This window comes from Aquarana catesbeiana, linkage group LG11 (assembly GCF_042186555.1).
Source record: "Aquarana catesbeiana isolate 2022-GZ linkage group LG11, ASM4218655v1, whole genome shotgun sequence".
NCBI classification, from domain to species: domain Eukaryota; kingdom Metazoa; phylum Chordata; class Amphibia; order Anura; family Ranidae; genus Aquarana; species Aquarana catesbeiana.
Genome location: NC_133334.1, coordinates 52,683,325 through 52,702,474, shown reverse-complemented (window position 1 = coordinate 52,702,474; position 19,150 = coordinate 52,683,325). Strand labels below are relative to the sequence as shown.

General features: G+C 44.4%; 1 protein-coding gene and 1 long non-coding RNA gene across 2 annotated transcripts in view; one reads left to right on the top strand and one right to left on the bottom strand.

Moving 5' to 3' along the window:
* MYBPC3 (myosin binding protein C3) overlaps positions 1–19,150 on the bottom strand; it is a 209,423-nt gene that overhangs the window by 184,499 nt on the left and 5,774 nt on the right. The window lies entirely within an intron of this gene.
* LOC141112027 (uncharacterized) overlaps positions 16,898–19,150 on the top strand; it is a 45,168-nt gene continuing 42,915 nt past the window's right edge. The window contains exon 1 of the long non-coding RNA XR_012236498.1: positions 16,898–17,152. This is a non-coding gene — a long non-coding RNA (uncharacterized lncRNA). The remainder of the gene's footprint in view (positions 17,153–19,150) is intronic.

Sequence of the window (19,150 nt, the reverse complement as noted above, 5' to 3'; positions counted from 1 at the left end):
TTCCTCCACTACAACGACAACACCCAGTGCCCTCCCCGAAATGACCCATCATTTGACAAATTATTCAAACTTCGGCCACTCCTAAATTATTTCGCTGAAAAATTTCCCCAATTATATACCCCCGAACAGAATATTTCCGTGGATGAGTCCCTTGTGAAATTCTCCGGCAGGCTCGGCATCAAACAATTTATCCCCAGCAAAAGGGCCCGATATGGGGTAAAAATGTACAAACTTTGCGACCGAGCCACGGGGTACATTTACTCCTTCCGGGTGTACGAAGGGAAGGACACCCAACTGAATCCCCCTGAATGTCCAGAATATATTGGAGCCAGCGGCAAAGTTGTCTGGGAGCTTGTTTATCCACTGCTTGGAAAGGGGTACCACCTTTATGTGGATAACTTTTATACAAGTTTGCCCCTCTTCCGTAATCTTCACCGGAGAGACACCCCAGCATGTGGTACCGTAAGAACGAATAGAAAAGGCTTCCCGCAAAAACTGGTCAATGAAAGGCTACGCCGAGGGGAGACGGCGTCTTTGCGGAACCAGGAGCTATTAGCTGTCAAGTGGAGGGACAGACGAAATGTCCACATGCTGACGACAATCCATAATGACACCTACGTGGAAGTCCCAAGAAGAAACAGCCCAGTACAGAAACCTGCTTGTATTTATGATTACAATTTATTGATGGGGGGAGTGGACTTCAACGATCAGATGATTGAACCCTACCTTCCCACAAGAAAATCCCGTCACTGGTATAAAAAAGTGTCCATTTATTTTTTCAGTTTGGCCATGTATAACACTTATGTTATTTACCAAAAATCGACAGAGAACCCCGTATCCTATCTGCACTACCAGGAACAAGTAATCTCCGCCTTTTTGTACCCTGAAAGCCCACCAGAAATTATTCGCTCTGATTATGTGAGCAGGCTCCACGAACGCCACTTTCCTGACAAAATCCCCCCCAGTGAAACAGGCCAGAGACGTCAGAAGAGATGCCGGGTGTGCTCCAGAGGAGGAATTAGAAGAGACACCTCATTTTATTGTCCCGATTGTCCTTCCCAACCAGGCCTCTGTATAAGTGAATGTTTCCGCCGTTACCATACTTCTCTACATTATTAGGGAAGTATGGTAAACGTAATTCTCATTTCCTGTAATTTTCCTCCACACCCCTTATGCCACTGCACTGAACCTGACTTACCTCTGCCTTCTCCGGAATCGACCCTGGCCTGTTATACGACCAAGCTTCTGCCTAACGATAAACATACCTCTGCCTTCTCCGGAACTGACCCTGGCCTGTTATACGACCAAGCTTCTGCCTAACAATAAACTTACCTCTGCCTTCTCCGGAACTGACCCTGGCCTGTTATACGACCAAGCTTATGCCTAACGCTAAACTGTACCTACCTCTGCCTGCTCTGGAACTGACCCTGGACTGTTTGACCACGTTTTTTGCTTGCCTCTTGGACTGATCATTTACCCTGCTATGCTAGTGGGAACACAGGGGTCTCACATATGTGAGGGGCTCCAGAAATGTTTTTCTGGATGAAGAAAACTAATTTTTTAGTTTTCTCATTCCCAGATTTAGGGTCTGGAGACTCGGAGGCTTCAAAGAGATTTGGGTGGGAGAAGCCTCTACCCCTGTCCCCATTCTTTCCTGGCCTGCTACTTGGACCATGTTCCTGCTTACTACCAGGACCAATATTTTGGCACTGCTGGCAATGTCTCTACTTGCACTGACCCTGGACTGTACAAGGACATTATCCCTGCCTGTACTATGGACAATATTCCTGCCTGCTGCCTGGACAATTCCATTCACTGTCGCTGACCACGTCCCTGCCTGCTGCCTGGATCAGGGCTCTCCTCCTGTGGACAACTGCACTACTAAAACCACAGGTAATCTTTTGTTTACCCTTTGCTCAGCAGAATGTATTTTAGGGTGTAATTCTTGGTATGTTCATGCTATGTGTTAGAAATATGAAGAGCCTTCAAAAATGTGATAGATTGTAAGGAAATTAGATGTGTAATTTATGCACCTAGAACGCCTGAATGTGCTACTTCAATGTTGGGCCTCTGTATGTGGCCAGGCTGTGTAAAAGTCTCACACATGTGGTATCGCCATACTCAGGAGGAGTAGCAGAATATATTTTGGGGTGTCATTTTTGCTATGTACATGCTATGTGTTGGAAATATCTTAGAAATTGACAACTTTGTGTAAAAAAAATGCGTTTTCATTTTTTTTCCACATTTTCCAAAAACTTCTGGAAAAAAATGAACCGTTCAAAAGACTCATTATGCCTCATAGATTATACGTTGGAGTGTTTGCTTTCCAAAATGGGGTCGCTTTGTGGGCGTTTCCATTGTCCTGGTGCTCCAGGGCCTTCAAAAGTGTAATAGGTGGTTGAGAGATTAGATGTGTAATTTATGCTCCTAGAACGCCTGAATGTGCTACTTCAATGTTGCGCCTCTGTATGTAGCCAGGCTGTGTAAAAGTCTCACACATGTGGTATCACTATACTCAGGAGGAGTAGCAGAATATATTTTGGGGTGTCATTTTTGCTATGTACATGCTATGTGTTGGAAATATCTTAGAAATGGACAACTTTGTGTAAAAAAAATGCGTTTTCATTTTTTTCCCACATTTTCCAAAAACTTCTGGAAAAAAATGAACCATTCAAAACACTCATTATGCCTCATAGATTATACGTTGGGGTGTTTGCTTTCCAAAATGGGCTCACTTTGTGGGCGTTTCCATTGTACTGGTGCTCCAGGGCCTTCAAAAGTGTAATAGGTGGTTGAGAGATTAGATGTGTAATTTATGCTCCTAGAACGCCTGAATGTGCTACTTCAATGTTGCGCCTCTGTATGTAGCCAGGCTGTGTAAAAGTCTCACACATGTGGTATCGCCATACTCAGGAGGAGTAGCAGAATATATTTTGGGGTGTCATTTTTGCTGTGTACATGCTATGTGTTGGAAATATCTTAGAAATGGACAACTTTGTGTAAAAAAAAATGGGTTTTCATTTTTTTTCCACATTTTCTAAAAACTTCTGGAAAAAAATGAACCATTCAAAAGACTCATTATGCCTCATAGATTATACGTTGGGGTGTTTGCTTTCTAAAATGGGGTCACTTTGTGGGCGTTTCCATTGTCCTGGTGCTCCAGGGCCTTCAAAAGTGTAATAGGTGGTTGAGAGATTAGATGTGTAATTTATGCTCCTAGAACGCCTGAATGTGCTACTTCAATGTTGCGCCTCTGTATGTAGCCAGGCTGTGTAAAAGTCTCACACATGTGGTATCGCCATACTCAGAAGGAGTAGCAGAATATATTTTGGGGTGTCATTTGTGTAATGTACATGCCATGTGCGAGAAATAACCTGTTATAATGACAAATTGGTGTGAAAAAAAATAAAAATAAAAAAAATCTTAATTTTGCAAAGAATTGTGGGAAAAAATAACAACTTCAAAAAACTCCCCATGCCTCTTACTAAATACCTTAGAATGTCTACTTTCCAAAAAGGGGTCATTTGGGGGGTATTTGTACTTGCCTGGCTTGTTAGGGTCTCAAGAAATGAGATAGGCCTCAGTACATCAGGTGTGATCGGATGTGATCAATTTTCAGTGATTGGCACCATAGCTTGTAGACTCTATAACTTTCACACAGACTAAACAATATCCACTAATTTAGGTTATTTTTACCAAAGATATGTAGCAGTATAAATTTTGGCCCAAATTTATGAAGAAAAATTACTTATTTGCAAAATGTTATAATAAAAATGAAGAAAAATTCATTTTTTTTACAAAATTTTCGGTATTTTTTCATTTATAGCACAAAAAATAAAAAACCCAGAGGTGATCAAATACCACCAAAAGAAAGCTCTATTTGTGTGAAAAAAAGGACGAAAATTTCTTATGGGTACAGTGTTGCATGACTGAGTAATTGTCATTCAAAATGTGAAAGCACCGAAAGCTGAAAATTGGTCTGGTTAGGAAGGGGGTTTAAGTGCCCAGTGGTCAAGTGGTTAAATGCCACGGGCCTACCTGAGTATTGTTGCTGACCATGTCCATCCCTTTATGACTATAGTGTACCCATCTTCTGATGGCTCCTTCCAGCAGGATAATGCACCATGTCACAAAGCTCAAATAATCTCACCGCTGGTTTCTTGAATATGACAATGAGGTCACTGTAGTCCAATATCCTCCACAGTCACCAGATCTCAATCCAATAGAGCACCTTTGGGATGTGGAACGGTAGAGTTGCATCATGGATGTGCAGCTGACAAATCTGCAGCAACTACGTGGTGTCAATATGAATTTATGCCATGAAGAATAAAAGTGTTACTAAGCCCAGGACCCTGAATTCACTATATCTGGTCTCCCACAGTACACAGAACATGGAAATGTAATTATTTTAGTAAATATAAACTGCTAAATACCTTTTCTCAACAGCAGTATATAGCAGTCTCGTGACTTCTATCAGTGTCCACTTAAAGCTTGTAGGAGAAGTTTTCATTCTACTCTGACTGTCCTATGAGGCTGCATGACCCCTGACCCTCTCTGGGCAGTGCTGATTGGCCCTGTGCTGATCACATGCACCCTCCCAAGAAAAAAAAATAAAACTCTCTAGCAATACACACCAAACTGAGCATGTGCAGAGTGACTCCAAAGGCTCTGTCTTATCAGGAGGTGGATTTGGGATAGTGGAAGAATGGGAGGTTCAGAAAAGACAGGATCAAACAGCCTTTTTACTCAATGCAGAGGATTAACCCCTTAGGTACCACAGTGAGTATAATAGGGCATGCTTTACTGCATATACAGACTGATTTTACTGTTGTGGGTTTAATAACACTTTAAGGCAGTTCGGAAGGCAAAAGGGGGCACAACCCGGTACAAGCAAGGTGTACCTAATAAAGTGGTTGGTGAGTGTGTATATATATATATATATATATATATATATATATATATATATATATATATATATATATATACAGTGGGGACGGAAAGTATTCAGACCCCCTTAAATTTTTCACTCTTTGTTATATTGCAGCCATTTGCTAAAATCATTTAAGTTCATTTTTTTTCCTCATTTATGTACACACCCCCCATATTGACAGAAAAACACAGAATTGTTGACATTTTTGCAGATTTAATAAAAAAGAAAAACTGAAATATCACATGGTCCTAAGTATTCAGAACCTTTGCTCAGTATTTAGTAGAAGCACCCTTTTGATCTAATACAGCCATGAGTCTTTTTGGGAAAGATGCAACAAGTTTTTCACACCTGGATTTGGGGATCCTCTGTCATTCCTCCTTGCAGATCCTCTCCAGTTCTGTCAGGTTGGATGGTAAACGTTGGTGGACAGTCATTTTTAGGTCTCTCCAGAGATGCTCAATTGGGTTTAAGTCAGGGCCTTGGCTGGGCCATTCAAGAACAGTCACGGAGTTGTTGTGAAGCCACTCCTTCGTTATTTTAGCTGTGTGCTTAGGGTCATTGTCTTGTTGGAAGGTCCTGAGCACTCTGGAGAAGGTTTTAATCCAGTATATCCCTGTACTTGGCCACATTCATCTTTCCCTCGATTGCAACCAGTCATCCTGTCCCTGCAGCTGAAAAACACCCCCACAGCATGATGCTGCCACCACCATGCTTCACTGTTCGGACTGTATTGGACAGATGATGAGCAGTGCCTGGTTTTCTCCACACATACCGCTTAGAATCAAGGCCAAAAAGTTTTATCTTGGTCTCATCAGACCAAAGAATCTTATTTCTCACCATCTTCAGGTGTTTTTTAGCAAACTCCATGCGGGCTTTTATGTGTCTTGCACTGAGGAGAGGCTTCCGCCTGGCCACTCTGCCATAGAGCCCCGACTGGTGGAGGGCTGCAGTGATGGTTGACTTTCTACAACTTTCTTCCCTCTCCCGATTGCATCTCTGGAGCTCAGCCACAGTGAGCTTTGGGTTCTTCTTTACCTCTCTCACCAAGGCTCTTCTCCCCCGATAGCTCAGTTTGGCCGGACGACCAGCTCTAGGAAGGGTTCTGGTCGTCCCAAACGTCTTCCATTTAAGGATTATGGAGGTCACTGTGCTCTTAGGAACCTTAAGTGCAGCAGAATATTTTTTGTAACCTTGGCCAGATCTGTGCCTTGCCACAATTCTGTCTCTGAGCTCTTCAGGCAGTTCCTTTGACCTCATGATTCTCATTTGCTCTGACATGCACTGTGAGCTGTAAGGTCTTAAATAAACAGGTGTGTGGGTTTCCTGATCAAGTCCACTCAGTATAATCAAACACAGCTGGACTCAAATGAAGGTGTAGAACCATCTCAAGGATGATAAGAAGAAATGGACAGCACCTGAGTTAAATATATGAGTGTCACAGCAAAGGGTCTGAATACTTAGGACCATGTGATATTTCAGTTTTTAAAAAAATGAATAAAAACCAAGCGCTGATGTGGATAGATATGTGTGATATAAATAAATTGTGCTTAAAAATATATATATACCAATATAGTTAGTGCTATGATAAAATCAGTAAATTAAAGCTGCTATCAATATAGGGTGATCAGATAACTAAACAAATAGTACTAAGTATAAAATTGATGCGCTTTAAATAAATAGTGCACAATATGCTGCTGCGACTAAGCTTAAATCCAGGAATAAAAAATGCATACATGTGAATAAAATAGATAAATAATTATGGTGCTAATACATGTGTTAAAATTGCCAAAATAAATCTTCAAATTGGTGATGTGACGGTGAATATAAATACAATAATAATGACACTCTGAGTACAATGTCCAGGCAGAGATAAATAGTGGGGGAAAGTAAAAATAATTAAACAGTTCCTTCCCTTAATCCAGATTGATTGACTCACTGGGTTAGATCGTTTGTATCAGGATATTTAGTTTTTCTTGCATCCCACTTTAGCCATAATACTGCTGGTGATTCGGCTCCTGGGAGGAGCTTAGGACGTTCAGTGCTGCAATACACCTGAAGGTTAACAGCAGCTGTTTCTCTATGGGAAACCTCGTCCATTTTGGCAATTTTAACACATGTATTAGCACCATAATTATTTATCTATTTTATTCACATGTATGCATTTTTTATTCCTGGATTTAAGCTTAGTCGCAGCAGCATATTGTGCACTATTTATTTAAAGCGCATCAATTTTATACTTAGTAATATTTCAGTTTTTCTTTTTTAATAAATCTGCAAAAATGTGAACAATTCTTTGTTTTTCTGTCAATATGGGGTGCTGTGTGTACATTTATGAGCAAAAAAATTAACTTAAATGATTTTAGCAAATGGCTGCAATATAACAAAGAGTGAAAAATGTAAGGGGGTCTGAATACTTTCTGTCCCCACTGTATATATATTGTAATGTATGTGTGTGTACGGAATATATATATATATTTTATGGTTGCTATGCTTGAACTAATAATGGTGATTTTGAGATTGATATTATCCATTCAAATACAATAGCCCGGGGGAGGGTTCCTGACCAAGCTGTATTTCCTAAGAGCCGTGGGGGGGAGTGAGGTCAGTGACTTGGTTGTACCATCTGACAAGACTGGCTGAATAGAATAGAACTACAAGTCGTTAGTCAGAATAAGGACTCTCATATATATTTTTGAACTGTGTGCTTAGCTAATTGCTTAGAATTCAGATTCAACTTATTAACAATAAATGACCCAGAAACTTGACCTTTTGGGTTGGGTTTGTATAGGGATATCCCTTATTTAATTCCCTCTTCTCAGAAATTCTCATGACTGTTGGATAGCAGATGTTGTACACCCTTATCTAAAACACCCCTTAACTTTTACTCCCAATAAATAAGACCACATCAATATTTGGAGTAATAAGGCCGTATCAGCCTACTTTATTTAAAACAATATATATTTTTAAGTTTTCTATAAAATCTGTCATCAAAAAACAATAAACAACAAACATCTGTTACTCAATGCAAACCTTAAACTAAAGAGCGTTGATCTGCGCGATCACTTAAAATCAGTCTGATGGTCCTCACACATGTAGCACTGCGGTACTTATCAAATGTCTCAACTAGGCCTCAAGCCGACAAGCTGGCTCAGAGACTGCCAATGCCCGCAGTGCCCCATTATCACTTCCCGGCTAACCTCCGTTACCCGGGAACCAAAACATCCGGATCCATAACAACGTTAGATCACCCACTTACTTTTTTCCACCTTCCTTCCCTTGCGCAGACCAACGCCCGCCACCGCACCCCACAAGTAATACCTTACTCTTGGGTGCCCCTCCAAACCCGAATAGCTCGTTGTATTCCATCCTGTAGTCCTAAAGCCCACAAATCTATCCCCACATCATTAAGGTGGACCCCATCAGGTTTCAAATACCTCCATGTTTCAAATTCCAATTCTAGATGTCTAATTGCCAAACCACCATTGTGTACCATAAATTTGCTCACCTCCCTATTTATTTTTTTTCTGGCCCTATTTACACCCTCCACCGACCTGGCCATTCTCCAAGACGTCCGAGCCACCATGTCCGACCATATAATAATAGTCTTGGGGAATAATTCCATCAAGCGCCACAAATCACATTTGATATCGCGCGTGATGTCTACCATGGATCTGAGTCCTAGGTCATTGCCGCCAATGTGTAAGACTAATACATCAGGCGGTCCTTCCCTCTGGGCATAACGCTGCACCTCCGGGAACAATCTACCCCACAACATACCCAGTATCCCCAACCACTTAACATAAACCTCCCTTTTTTCAAAGCCTAACTGTCTTCCTTCCCAACGAGCATCCCCCCTTCTTGCCCCCCAACACACATAAGAATGGCCCATAATCCAGACCATTCCTGGCGCTGAACCTGTAATTAGAAGAAGACAAGAAAAAACTCTACTCAAACACTATCCTGAAAAAACTTTCATGACTGAAAATACATGAAAAAAACACCCCCCTTACTCCCTAAAACTCTACCACCAAATGAGGCCGTACATAAGACTGGAACCTATTCGATTCCCACCGTCCAATCCGTTTTACCGCCTCCACATCTAGCCCATTTCTGGCTGCCTCTGTAGCCGCCCCTATTCGAAAGGAGTGGGATGAAAATTCCTTCTCCCCTAGTCCCAAACCATGCAGACATTTTCTAAAAACTGCTACAAACTGAAACCTAGATAACAGGCTCCCATCCAAATGCACCAAAAAGGGGCCTTGAAAATCTGGACAAACTGTCAAGAATTCCCGGACCGTACCAACCGGGCACAGTAGAGATCCTTGAATCGGGTAAACCCTCACTAGCCTACCTTTCCCTACTTGATCTGTTTTTGACCTCCTTATAACCAACGTTAAACCTTCTCGTTCCAACTTAACCTCCTGACAGCCCAATCCCCCTTGAACTGTTTTTGAAGGACTAACCAGTTCACCTATCCTGAATGCTCCAAAAAACGCCAATACAAAAGCCACCTTAAACAAGGTGACTTAATACTCAGAAGAGCATACCTCCCCCTACTTTACTACAAGACTCCCCAAAATCTCAAAAGTCACCGGTCTTCTGGAATCACGCTTGACTCCCGACTTCCTATACCCCTTTAGCGCTTGACGCACCCAAAAATCTTTTGTGACATCCGGCTGACCCTGTAACTTAAAAAGGAAAGCCAACCCCGCTAAATTCGTATTCACCACAGACACTGACGCACCCTCTTCCATTTTCCTTGCCATGTAATATAGCAACAGCAAATGCAAAGACTGCCCTGTCGGCTCCTCACCGACCCCTTGTACAAAAACCATCCACTCCCTCCATACCTTGGAGTATGCTGCCCATGTGACCCCACTTACCGACTGCCGAATCCATCCAGCGATGACGCCAAAGGTATCCCCCACAGCCATTAGGGACAAGGTTCCCCCTGTTGCTCCGCCTCCGGCGCCAACTCTCGGAACCTGTCCCACTGGAAGCGAGATAACGCATCAGCTACAACGTTTTCGACACCCAGTAAGTGAACAGCATGAATGTACACATTCAATTGCAAACATCTTAACACCAAATGCTGCAGCAACCTGATCACTGGCGGAGATGACGCCGTAACCCTATTTATCACTTGCACCACCCCTAAATTGTCCCCATGGAAACGCACCTTCAGATCCCTGAACAAAGCGCCCCATAGTTCCACCGCTAGCACTACTGGAAACAATTCCAGCAAAACCAAGTTTTTTGTGAAGCCCTCCTCTATCCACAACTGAGGCCAAGGACCTGCACTCCACCGCCCTTGAAAGAATGCCCCAAAACCTGTGGACCCTGCCGCATCGGTGAAAAGCTCAAAGTCAAAATTACTGACTGGTCCCGACATCCACATTGCCCTTCCATTAAAGGATTCCAAAAAGGTATGCCATACCCTTAAATCCTCCCTGTGTGTTCTAACCAATCGCACGAAATGCCTTGGTGATTTGATACCGCTCATGCGGCATGCAAAATTCAGCTTGCCTAAAACCGATTGTAACGTTCTCAGTTGCACCTTTCTCAAACCAATTAACCCTGCAATTTCTTTTTTTAAGTCTTCCAATTTGTCTACTGGCAACCTACATTCCATTGACTCCGAATCCAGTACAATGCCTAGGAACGTGATGACCGTGCAAGGTCCCTCCGTCTTTTCATCAGCCAATGGAATGCCGAATCTGTCTGCGATATGTTGCAATGAAGCCAGTAACACCGCGCAGATTCTAGATGAAGCCGGGCCTATGCATAAGAAATCATCCAGGTAGTGAATTCACTCCCGACACATCCCTCACTACCCATTCCAAGAAAGAGCTGAATTGCTCAAATATCGCACACGATACCGAGCAACCCATCGGTAGGCATTTGTCCACATAGAAATCACCCTTCCAATGGCACCCCAGTAACTGAAAACTTTCCGGGTGTACTGGCAGCAGCCGAAAAGCTGATTCCACGTCCGCCTTGGCCATCAAAGCTCCCTTTCCATATCGGCGCACCCACCCCACGGCGGCATCAAATGAAGTATACTGTAAGTCACTGAGCACGCCTCTTGATCAATGGCATCATTCACCGATCCCCTTTAGGGAAGGACAAGTGGTGAATGAGTATGAATTTGTTATGCTCTTTTTTGGGCACAACACCTAACGGCGATACCACCAAATTGGCTAACGGTGCCGCTTGGAACGGGCCCCCCTTTCTCCCCATTGCGACTTCCTTCGCCAGTTTCACTGAAACCACTTCTGGATGTTGCAATGCGGACCGTAAATTTTTGGGTACAGGGGGAACAACCGTCAGCCTGCATGGGATCTTAAAGCCTACCGAGAAGCCCTCTTCTAATAACCGCGCCGCTTGTTTGTCAGGATACTTACCGAGAAACGGCCGCATCCTTTCCACCTTCACCGGAGTCCTCCCTTTTGTTCCCAATGTCTCCAGGTCTACCTTTTCCTTGCCTAAAACATCTAGATGCGGGATGCGTTCCCCCGCAGCCTGAGCACTCGTGCTTATACTTACATGACGCACCAAACTTACAGGCTCCGGTGTTATACTGCCAACAAGCCCCTTTTTTGTTTCCAGCCGAATGTCCACCGGTCCTCCCTGAAAAAACTGGTTCGGAGCCCTCGCCGTCATCATCAAACGCATCCACAAGCTTATGTCTTTATGGTCCCAACGCAGCTCTTGACGTATCGCTTTCCGCTGTCTGAACTGCTCGTTGTAACTCAGCCAGGCCGTGCCGCCATACACTCTATACGCCTCCCCTATCGCCTCTTGATAGCAGAACAACGCCGAACAGTGTTCCGGGTGCTTCTCCCCTATAACACTTGCCATAATTGCAAACGCCTGCAACCAGTTGGAAAATGTCCTAGGGATCAACCGATACCTCCTCTTCTCTTCATCCTCCTTCTTGGAACTATCTGGTTTAACTCTATCAAGGTTAAGCTTCTCTAAAGGCAGCAGTGAAAAAATTTCCACATACTCACCCTTCCACAATTTCTCACGCACTTCTTGTTTCAGGTGAGCTCCCAAAGGCCCTTCGTAACAAACATACACTTCACAACGAGCTGCGTCAGCCAGCCTGGTTATGTCCTGCCTCTCTGTTGCCTCCCCTGACACCGCAGCTTTTTCCTTTCCCTGCGCAACGTCACTAGCCGTGGCCTCCTGAACGGGAACCGTGACCCCAGCCGTCGCTGCAGGCGTCCCAGTCCCCGCTGCATTATCGCTCCCCCCGTTGCCCCCTGTTGGCGGGACCCATGCAGCTGATGGGCCCCCCGCAGGACGCTCCGCTACCTCAAACCTCTGCACTAGCTCCTTGATGCCCTCTAAAAAACCCAACAAACCTGAGCCCCCCACCGCTGGGACAACCCCCCCCGCACTGGCCTCAGGCATCCTTACTTCACTCCATACCCTGTTGCCCATGGCAGACCCCAAGTGCTGAGACTTACCGGGCTGCACAGGTGTCGCCCCATCAGCCGACCTTCTACTCTTCTCCACCTCTGAGCTCCTGGAAAGGGGGGCCGCCTCCTCTTCCGATCCGGACGTCCCATCCAGCTCTCTTGGACCCATCTCTTCTTCCCCCGCCGACGAAGGCCCGCCAGGCCTGGTGACCTTGGCTGCCACAGCCTGCTCCATCCTCCCACGCCTCCTCGCAGCGTAACCACCCGCCGACTTGTGGACAGCCTTGGCAGGACCGGTGTGGGATACCACAGTCCTGCGGGCCTCCACTCCTCCTATTGTCTGCCCAGGTCTGCCTCTGTCTTCCCTCCGCTTGTCCCCTGCCGTTGAATTAGCCGGCCCAGGGACAAACACAGTCTCACTTGTCACAGTAATGTTGGAGCCCTCCGCCGTCATCCTGGGGGCGGGGCTCGCGCTCCCCACACGTCCTCCTCTGCCAGGCCTCCCGCTCGTTCCCGCCTGCGCCCTGTTCAGTCCCGCCGGGGCTGTGTAGTCTCTACCGCTTGTCCCTCCTGACAGCCTCTTAGCCGGTGGGCCCCCCGGGAGCTCCGCTCCACGATTGCTCCCTTGTCTCTGTGCCGCCATTGCACGGTCCGGTGAGAAGCGCTCAGGCGGCCGTGACCTGCGTGCTCTGACGCCGCTCCTCTCTCCCATACTCGGCTGCTGCTCTGCTCTCTCTATAGCTGACCCGATCGCCTCCTGCAACCATGCCGTACCCCTCACCGCCGCTTTCTCACGTAGTTGGGCCATGAGACGCTCCACTTCGGCCATGCTGCTAACTTTCCTCCACTTTTCTGATAATCCCTCCCCATAAGTTAACTTATTTATATAACCCCTCCCCTACTGTCCCTCCCCCTCGGCTCCATTTTAACACTCACTTCCCCACACTGCTACCCCCGTCATGGACGCCCTGCACCTATCGCATTGCATGCTGCTGCTCCGGGCTTTTCTGTTTGTAATAATTACCAGTAATCACATTGTAATAAATTACTCAGTAGAATAGATAACACATGTGTGTGAGCTGTAGGGCTGCACACCCCAGTACATTATATAGAATGGGAGTTACCTCGAGGGTTTTTTTAGCAACAAAAAGTAGTACTTGAGTAGCGATCAATTTTCGAGTAAAAAATTATTTTATTATACCAAAAAGTACTTACATGAAAATACATGAAAGTTGTAAAAAACAATACTGGCTTAGACATAAAAGGTACAACCCATCAATGGTGAAAGAAACAATACATATTACATGAAACCCATTGTGTTAACATAGTATTTCACATGATATCCCTACGCGTTTCGACCCTTCTAATTATTGGTCTGCAGTGCCGACTTTGCCAGATTGGATGGCGTGTCTTACGGACCCCCTATAGACAGCTTAAGGAACGGCAAACAGTATTCTAATATATTGTCATCACTGACGCAGGACCCTGACCAATGTCCTATTTGACTCCCCTCTCTGAGATTGCCAGATGAGCTTTAATTTTTCTCCCCCGGAAGATTTGGCTGCTGAATGACCAGGCCATTTTTTGCAATCCGGCACTGCGTCGCTTTAACTGACAATTGCGAGGTTGTGCTACGTTGCACCCTAACAAAATTGACATCCTTTTTTTCCCACAAATAGAGCTTTCTTTTGGTGGCATTTGATCGCCTCTGCGATTTTTATTTTTTGCGCTATAAACAAAAAAAGAGCGACAATTTTGAAAAGAAAACTCAATATTTTGTACTTTTCGCTATAATAAATATCCCCATTTTTTTTTTAAAAAAGCACATTTTTTCTCAGTTTAGGCCGATATGTATTCTTCTACATATTTTTAGTACAAAAAAAATCACAATAAGCGTATATTGATTGGTTTGCGCAAAAGTTATAGCGTCTACAAAATAGGGAAAGATTTATAGCATTTTTATTATTATTTTTTTTTTTTTTACTAGTAATGGCGGTGATCTGCATTTTTTATCGGGACTGCGACATTATGGCAGACACATCGGACACTTTTGACACATTTTTGGGACCATTGGTATTTATACAGCGATCAGTGCTATAAAAATGCACTGATTACTGTAAAAATGTCACTGGCAGGGAAGGAGTTAACACTAGGGGGCGATCAAGGGGTTAACTGTGTTCCCTGCTACGTGTTTATAACTGAAGGGGGGGCTGACTAGAGGAAGTGACGGATCGTGGTTCCTAGCTAATAGGAACACACAATTTGTCACTCCTCTCAGAACAGAACAGGAATTTGTGTATTTACACATAGACTTTCCTGTTCTGCCTCTCATGCTCGCGAACGCTCGTGGCCATCGGTCATCGCGACCGTCGGTCACGAGCATCGGCACCCCGCTGTGCAGAGGGCCTGTGTACGCGCCTGCTATCCCGATCCCATAGTATAGCTACGACGGTTCGCGGGATCGTGCTGACCTGCCGCAGTAAAATGACGGCGGCTGGTCTGCAAGGGGTTAAGCCATCCCTCCCAGCTGCACATCCCCTTGTCTGAAGGATCACTGACCACTGACACGTTCCTTTCCTGTGGGCCGTGACACTTCAAATCTATAGGTTGAACTAGACCTCCACATACGCCATCCACTGACATTGCTAACTTTAGTCTTGCCTGAATACTCTGTGTGTTTGATTGCGGTGCCATTCACCACTTCTCGAGTTTAAATTCTCCTATATAAATACCCCTGATGAAATGACTTTGAACCTGAAACGTGTTGGGTACCAGAAAGCTTTTCCTGGAGGTTGGCTACCGGAAAGTGTTTTCGGCTACTGGAGAGAGACTACTTCATATATGTACTTTTTGTTTTCTATTGCAAGATATTTATATTATGTGTGTTCGTGTTTATCTTTGTTTTATCAATTATCGTGTGATGATTTTTAGCTCATATTTGTAATAAAATAACTTTTTACATATTCCATTGGTGTTGTCGCCAATTTAAAGTCCCAATTGGGGGTATTCAAATTTTCTCTATATATATACAGGGATGTGGCAAACTCACAATTTTTTCTGATATGGTAAAAACATTTATCCCCAGTTGCCACAAAGGGATGACCACTCCTGTTACCGGAGGCACGTTTAAAAGTTCTGAAGGAGTATCAGAGCAGACGCTTCACTAGCCGGGGACAGTGAAGTAGTGGGAAAGCTTCAGTAGAGACTCATCCAGGAAGGCAGCGGGTAGCTGTAAGTAAAGCTTGAAGATAAAGTACAGCTATTAGCTGTTGGTGAAGCTCGGGAATCCAGCGGGTGGCTGAGAGTCCAAGAAGTCTAGTGAAAGACGGTGAGCTGAGCTTAAGGATCTACAGTGGGTTACTGTGAGTTAAGCTGGGAGATCTACAGTGGGTTACTGTGAGTTAAACTGGAAGATCTACAGTAGGATACTGTGAGAGAATTTGTTGCCATAGGAGACAGCGGTTGCAACAGGATACAGATTGCTGCATTCAGCTTAAAGGTCCTCGTTCTGTATTGCTGGCTGCCTAGTTTATTTTTCTCTGCAGAGTTTGCCTTAATTGCTATTGCATTTGCCTAAGGGTGTCCTGTGCACTTAACCCTCTCGCCCCACCATTCCTGTTAAGAGAAATAAAACTCTCTTTGGGCGCCAGTCACTTTTTGTAAAAATTAACAATCTTTTCACCTTGCACCACACCCACTATGCCTAGTAACCTGCACCCTGAGGAATGTCAGTTCTCCCTGGTTCTGGGGGTCACCATCAGGCCTTTGGAAGTCGGGGAGACCGCTACACTGCATTTTCTTTTTATGACCTTTAAATTTGTGTTTAGCTGTTTACAGGATCTATTTTATTTAAATTGTTTCATGTAAATATCTTGTCTTTAAGACCATGGGTATGAAAACAAGTCGACCACATGGAATACAGAAATACAGGGGAATTTTATATTGAGGTTTTGCTTCCCTTTGCACAAACAGCCATGTGGTGGGTTAGCAGTCACCTGTACAGTTATTTGGAGATTACTTGCAGTTTCAACATTTTAGGCCAGGTTAGGACCACAAAAGAAGAAGCAGCTCCTAAGACCTCTGAACTTCAGCTCACAGGTGCTAACTTCTGCAGGGTTCGTCTTTCCAATACACCATTTAGCAAAGTCCTAGAATCATACACTTCTGAAGGGTGAAATCCACTTTATTGTTAAGCACATGCACAAGCACAGACACTACACCCAGGATCCTCCCTCTAACATGTTTACTGGGGCTTAATTGTAGAATTGCAAGATTAAGCCCTACTAGGGGACGAAACATGTTAGAGAAAGGATCCTGGGTAGAGTTTCTGTGTTTGTGCATGTGCTGAACAATAACGTTGATTTAACCCTTTGGAAAGGGTGTATGGCCCCAGGACTTTGCTAAACAAGTTAAACAAAAAATTTCCTTTGTATTAGAAGGGCATTACTTTGGGTGCCAAAGATTTTGGGACATTAACCCTCCCCCCAATCACCCATACCTAGTAGCTACATTCGTTTTTGAGAAGTCCTAAGCTAAAAGCCTCAAATACTCACCTTGTCCATGTGCCACACAAGTCTTCTATCGTCTTTATTGCAGAGGAGGAGGCTCCTTCTCTTGGTATCGATGTTACTGCCTGGGTGGTATGAACACTACTCAGTGACTTTCTAGCAGTGTGGGTCTCTTGGACTGCACAGCTAAATATGAATCTGTTTGGCGTGAACAGATATTGTTGTGGATTCACCAGGTTATCACTCCCGGAAACAGCGCCAGTGAGGAAAACAGACATTGGAGTTAGGTGAGTTAAAAATATTCAGAAGATACTTCGTTTTTTAAGAGGCTGAATGAGTGAGAGCTGATGGTAGGAAGGAATGTGGAAAGAGGGGGCTTCGGCCAGAGATGGGCTTTAAAAAAGCTGTCTAGGAATTTATTTATTCTTCTATTATTATTCTATTATTATTCTATTATTTATTATTATTATTTATTTATTTATATCTAAACTCTCCTCAAGCAGTTAGAATTTGTTAAGGGCTCATTCACACTAGGTGCGGTGACTGGTATTTTTCTGCATTGGATTAATGGCAGTCACCGCAAGGGCACACAGAAGACAATTGTTCTCTATGTTCACACTGAGATGACGTTTTTGGGTGCCAAGCAGTGCAGTGCCTAAAAATGCAATGAATCAGAGCTCATCTGAAGGCTCCATGTACTGTACAATTCTTCACACCTCAGCTGAGCTGCAGTAGATAGAAATGAATGAGATGTAATTTTGACATTTCTGTAGCACTATCCCCGCAGGAGCTGCTGATGAATGGTTCCCCTACTCCTGCACAGCCAGGCAACAAGTATTTTCCACTTGCATCCAGGCACATAAAAAACTGTTTGGTTTTGTTGTTTTATTAGGGGTAATAACTTAAATGCGGTAAAGGGGTTATGGGATACCCAACTTGACTGAAAGCAATGGATGGAGACAACTTCCTCCCTATGTACAAAAATCCTGGACTGTTCTCCTTCCTGGCCTCCAACAGTCTTTAGTGATCAAAATCAAAAGTCCCTTGAGGACTAGGAGCTCTCAGTCACTTTAGAAAATAACACAATATGCTGTGAGCTGCATTCAGGAGTATCTCCTCTCTCTTGTAGAACAGCTCCTAGCTGTACTGCCTGCAGGAAGTATCAGCCCTGCTGGTTGCTTGTCCACCAGCCCACCTGGCTGCTCCGAAGATCCCCCAGGACAAGGGATAGGAAGGCTTAAGCAAAATGCAGTCCTCCTGAAAGGCTTGCTACATGTGGCAATTTTGTGAATCCCTGGGTGTGCTGATGTACTCACTATGTCCTCTTTGCTCCCCATTGCTCCTCAGGCAAGATTCCTTTCAAACCGTAATACTGTTAGGATCTTCCCAAGCCAGCCTGAGCCCAGCCTGAAAGCAGAGCCCCCTCCAGATCCAGGGGTCCCTGCTAGGCCCCCGACAGACTCCTCAGCACTCTATCTTCCATCCGACTCCCCTGCTGGCATGGCTCCACCATATTTAACGGCTGACTTCTGACATTCTGCCGGGGGATTAGCCAGGTTCCCTCAAGCATGCAGATCAACCCCACTGGCCTCTGCCCACTAACTTCTGGAAGTTTCTCCAAACTTCCAGATCCAGGGAGAGGTACCAGAGACCTGCCTCTGTGAGTCATCCAGCCTGACCTGCAGTAAACCCTGACTCAATTTCTGGCTCACAAACTAACCATGAGTCATAACATAAATTTGCCTGCACTAACACTAGTAGCATGCTAGAGGGTGCTACAGTTCAATAAAGTTGGAAGACAAAAAAAACAAAACACACAGTGCAGTGTGCTTAAACGCACATCACACTCATTCCAAGACCTTCACCTGATAAATGGCAGGACAGTAAAACCCTGAATTTTACTTAGCAGGAACCAGCCCTACAGGGATGTCTTAAACTTAAATAACTCTCCCTGGAGTTCCTCATAAAGCATACCTGAACGCCCCCCCCAGCAAAATATATAAATCTGCTAAAAAGACACTAAATTCATTATTAGCACGCGGTTGTGGTAGGCTAGTGTGGGGATAAACCAGACAGGGAGGATACAATATGCCTCCTCACCGCCTGTTAAATGCTTTCTGAAAAGCGATCCAAATGCTGACCGCTCTTCAGAGAGCAAAGCACATGTGAACGAGTCCTTAATTCTTTTTAATTATTTTTTAGAATTTCAAATTTTCAGATATTTTTGATGGGGGCTTTGATTAAATATCAAGGGTCTAAACAAACCCCTGATGTCTCCCTTTTGA